Below are 5,462 nucleotides of genomic sequence, written 5' to 3' on the forward strand. Positions count from 1 at the left end.
GACCCGCCATCTCTCTCCGCCTGCGTCGGGGTGAAGTGTGCTTCGGTGGCCCCGGAGGGGGGGTTGTGTGTTATCACCGCGAGGCTCCATTTCAGCGCTCACGAGCGCATTTATTCCGCTGATTATACGTCTTGTGTTGCACACATAGGCGGGGGGCATGCCGAAGAGTCTGCGTCGCGACTTTCCAAGTAAACCGTTAGAGTGAGTGTTGTTGCAGCGGCTGGAATTTCAGGAATGCCGTCTGTGTAGTGTAACACCCCCCTCCCTACCACCACCACCACACCACCAACACCAACACATATCACAGTCAGGATTAATATCCCATCATTATCATTACCGACTGTTCAGAACATGCGTAACCCCGGCTCCCTGGCTGAGCAGCGAACAGCGTTGCGCCTCCTGCCCTCAGCTGTTCTGGCCGGATGATGTCAGCATCGGTCCATTTCACTCGCCTCTGCCCGACACCTGTCTGCAAACACGGCGGCACATCTAGGGATAAAACCAAGAGTCCGCGACGGAGAATTACTGTCTAAGTCCTTTGCCTAATTGGACGTCTGACGCGTAAAATGCGTTTGCTTTACTGGCTGAACATCAAACAGCCCGCGTGCAGAATCCATGACGCCGTGGTCCGCTGACGGCAGACCGACAAACTGGTGACAGCAGATTTTTTTTTTTAATGGCCCCCCTCCCCCGAAATGGGTTCGGGGGGGGGGCTGAAGTTGTTCTTAAAATGTGTAAAATGAGTATTTCCAAACCAATCGCAGCTTCTTTAGTTGTCCAGTCAAGAGGGTGAGGAGACGTGATTTGATAAATGAATGCCGACGACTGTTAGGCTGCAGCAGAACGAGAAACCCGCGCTTGAAACCGTGGAAAATTGAAAATATTGTGCTGCTCCACTTATGCGCCCTCCTCGACAGGAGAGGAGGAGTGAGGTACCTGGAGACAGCTCGGGCAGGGCCCGTAAGGTCTCTATGACCCTGTTTACACTTGGTATTAAAATGCGTTTTTGGGCGACGGGATCACAAGTGGACAGCGAGACACGTCGCCGTTTACACCTGTGTCTACCATGCGTCTCCAAATGCGTCCTGCTGACCACTTGTGATCAGATTTCGTTGCTCCGGGGAAGAAGAAGAAGAAGAAGAAGAAGATTTCTTGTTATGTCCTTGTCGGGGACGCATCAGGACGCATTAGCGTTTACACTACAAAAGATATGTGGTCAAATGCGTCCCAGACCACCTCGGCAAGTGGTTTGAGTAACCGGCTCACAAAACATTATGGTGGTCGTTTACACTTGTATTTAGCGCTGTCCACTTGTGATCCGGTCGCGAAAAAAAAACGCATTTTAAAACCAAGTATAAACGGGGTCTATTAGAACTGTGTGACCGCTGATGGGACACAAATCAGACTATTGTGACGTGAGCTGAGCCAACGCGGAGCCTTGTTATTTGTACTCTAAATATAAACTGGACTCACGTTGCTTTGTGACGCCGGCGTAGCGACGGAGGTGCCCAGGTGTTTATGGAGGGCGGCTCCGGCCACCCCCGGAACAAACAAACTAAAACCCGCTTGCGTAAAGGCTGTGTCCCTATTTTTTTTCCCTTTTCAGGTCCCCGCTTTGCTCCGCCATGCTGAGACGCGCCTCCCCCCCCCCGCCTCCTCCTCCTCCTCCTCCTCCTGACCCCCCTCCTCTGCCCGGCGAGGGCCGAACCCCGCCGGTCGGCCCCGCGCAGATCGGCGCGCGCGTCGGCCCTCAAAGTGCGCCTGGCGGGCAACTACGCACGAGAAGCGCACGAGGGGCGCGTGGAGGTGCTGCATAACAACACGTGGGGGACGGTGTGTGACGACGAGGTGGACATCCGACTGGCCAACGTGGTTTGCCGCGAGCTGGGCTTCCAGAACGGCGTAACGTGGGCGCACAGCGCCAGATATGGAGAGGGTCAAGGTGAGAGAAGACTGGCTAACGGCGGCCAGCGTCACTCAGACTGATGACGTCAAACACAAACGACGGTTTGTTCTACTAAGTCTCGCCGTCGGTGGGGAATACGCGATGTCCACCGAGAGCTCGTGAAGGACTCGATTTCAAATGTCTCAACCCTGCATTTACAGATACTTTTAACCAGAAATGTAAAAGTGTCAGCAATTAGCTGGCTAGCTTCCAGTGTTACCAAATGGCACCAACAGAGCGCTACATAGTAATAGCACAGTAGCACTAAGTAGTTGTAGTAGTTAGGGGTGTCCGGGTCTATTCCGTTGCTTACCAACACGGGGATCTTCAGCTCGAATCCCCGTGTTACCTCCGGCCTGGTGGGGCGTCCCTACAGACACAATTGGCCGTGTCTGCGGGTGCGAAGCCGTATGTGGGTTATGTGTCCTGGTCGCTACACTAGCGCCACCTCTGGTGGGTCGGGGCGCTTGTTCAGAGGGGTGAAGGGAACTGGCGGAATAGCATGCTCCTCCCACGTGCTACGTCCCCCTGGTGAAACTCCTCACTGTCAGGTGAAAAGAAGCAGCTGGCGACTCCACATGTATCGGAGGAAGCATGTGGTAGTCTGCAGCCCTCCCCGGATCGGCAGATGGGGTGGAGCAGTGACCGGGACAGTGCGGAAGAGTGGGGTAATTGGCCAAGTACAATTGACAATTGGGGAGAAAAAGGGGGGCGGGGGTAGCTGTAGTAGTTGTACTTAAGCCACACAGTTATCGTATCGTAGTAGAAGCCTACTGTATGAAGTAGTTGTACATTTGCTACGCAGTAAACATGGTGAAGGATGCATGTCATGTTGGGTGCATTGGTATAAGTGCGCAGATCGTAAAGAGGTGTGGTTGAATAGGAGAATCAAAGTACCAAGCGGATGTGCATTGCTGCATGTCCGTACAACAGACAAATGATCCTCATAAGAGCATAAAATGTACCTATTGTGTAAGTGGCCCCAGTTGGAGTAGCTGTAGTAGTTCTGTCACATGCCTCTGCTTCAATCTCCAGCATACTCCTTCCATACCATACAACACCCAAAGAGCTGGCTTCGTAAAGAGACCACCAATTAAGACATCCAAAATAACTCTACAGTGACTAAGCCTTCATAAAGCGACAAACATAACTTGCTACGGGCTTGGAGACTACATCTCATTACGGTCGCCCGGCAGGCTGGCAGGGCAAATATATGGGCCGAAAGGGGCATTTGTTTTAGAATAATGACAGCATTTGCTTGCCAGAGTTGTGCTACACTTGCTGTGGTTTATAGACATTCTTTATTGCTCCTTTTAAATCCAAATTAAAGAGAAGGTCGAGAGGATTCAAGAAGCCGGAGCTACAGCGGCCTGTCATGGGATGCCGTTGTGAAATACTGTGAATCTATTTACTAAACACGTCGCTGAAGTGCAACCCTTAATCAGCCTGCCAGTAAAAGTCAAGTGCTAGGTGTTGAGGGTCTGTGTCGGGTCCTCGGTGTGGATGTGCTGCCTAGTCAGTATATCATGTAATCAATATGAATCTCCAAGTCCAAATGATGTATGTTTCAACGATTCACTTCCCATGCCACAGGCCCAATATGGATGGATAACGTGCGCTGTGACGGCTCTGAGAAGTCCGTGAAGGACTGCAAGCACAACGGCTGGGGGGTGAATGACTGTAAGCACTCGGAGGACCTGGGGGTGGTGTGCACCCCTGAGCGCAGGCCGGATCAGACGGCAAGAAGTGCCCCCACTGCCCCGAGACCCAATATCAGCCCCGCGCCCCAATGGCAGAACACCCTGAATCCAGGGCCAGCTTACAATGGCAATGGACACCCCCAAGAAATCCCCAGTTTCTACAGGAACCACTACTACCAGGTACAGCATCACTGGATGGGTCACATTTTCGAAGCACACTCTCTCGCTCGACAAGTCAGCGAAGTTTCCCTTTGATTACTCGCGCTGTATGTGCGGCTCACACACATACCTGCCTTTACAATTTTCTCATTCAGCATACACTTTTATCCAAAGCGAGAGTCGGTAATTAGCAGATAAATTCAAATGTTACCAACTGGCATCATAGAGTTACATAGTAACCATATCGTACCCAAGAGTGCTTGTCAGGTGGAGTTCCTTTAGTGTAGGTTCACCTCAGAGCATCAAGAGGCAGTGATGAGGGGAATCAGCAGCGTAGATGTTCATTCCCGCAAGTCAGAAAACGGGCAAGTTGAGCAGCCAAGTGCAAGGGAAAGTCACCAGAGACCACTTTAAAGGTTGAGGTAGGCCTTGCAGAGGAACATTTTTAGGCCTTTCTCGAAGGAAGTAAGTGAGTCAGCAGCTCAGGATTACTGTGTCTCATCGTTGTTTCGGTGGCTTTTCATGCGTTGTACCCCACCGCCTACACAACGGCTTAAAGACATTTCTCCCTCCCTTTAGCGTCACAGCAAGGTCCGCATCGAGGAGGTGCGCTTGCGGCCCATCCTCATGGCCACCAAGAGAAAGAGCCTCATCACAGAGGGTGTGGTGGAAGTGAAGCATGCTGGGAGATGGAGGCAGGTGTGTGACCTGGGCTGGAGCCTGAACAGCAGCCGAGTTGTGTGCGGGATGCTTGGCTTTCCCGAGGCCACCCAGCACAACAGTAAAACATACAAGTGAGTACGGCTCCCTCCTTCCACCCTCACTGTAAACACACTTGTCGACCCACGCGAACTCAGACTGTTTCATCTCAGGGAAGTGGCTGTAGTTGTGCCGGGCTTCAATTTAAGCCATTCCTGCAGCACCAGCAACCTTTTCCCCCTCTTCTCCCCTTCTCCTGATCCTAATTCAATCTCCCTCTCTCTCTTGCTCTCTCTCTCTCTCCCTCTCTGTTCCCCTGTGATGTTATCTTCTGTGTGCGGCTCACAGACAAACTGCCTCACTTTACCTTCTAGATTCCCGCGAGGAGGTGTAATATCCCCGCAGATTGCTCTCTAACTGTCCCATCGATACTGCAGCGCGGCGCCCAGACAGCTATCAGAGAGCGGAATGAGACTCTTTGTGAAGTGACTCGTCTTATTGGCAGGGCTCCCTCTGCGGACTTAGCTCCTCCATTCATCTCCTCACTCTTACACGCCGCTCCGATACCGCCTTTCAAGCGGTGCCAGCGAGTGTGTGTCGGCACACCTTCCTGCGCATGTGCCAGGATCTGTCTTATGAATCTATATGTGGGTGTCACTTTTTTTGCCCTTGTAAATGCCCGGATCCACTTCCTGTCCCTCTTGTTTAAAAAAAAAAATAGACTGAGGGTGGTTTTGGAAGGGCTCTGCTTGTGCAGCCACAGGAGGATCACACATTAGCAGAGAATCATCCCAGTGCTATTATAAAAATGAATGGCCTCTGTCCATTTGGTAGCCTGGCTGGACAGGCTGGGGCACCCCGGCGGCAGCATGTTGTTAAGAGGGCTGCTGGTTGCCGGTGATTCACAGCTGAGCTATTCTCTCCCATGGCCGGCTGCAGCCAGCAGGGCCTGAGTCAAC

Source organism: Lampris incognitus, chromosome 13 (assembly GCF_029633865.1).
Source record: "Lampris incognitus isolate fLamInc1 chromosome 13, fLamInc1.hap2, whole genome shotgun sequence".
Classification (NCBI taxonomy): Eukaryota; Metazoa; Chordata; class Actinopteri; order Lampriformes; family Lampridae; genus Lampris; species Lampris incognitus.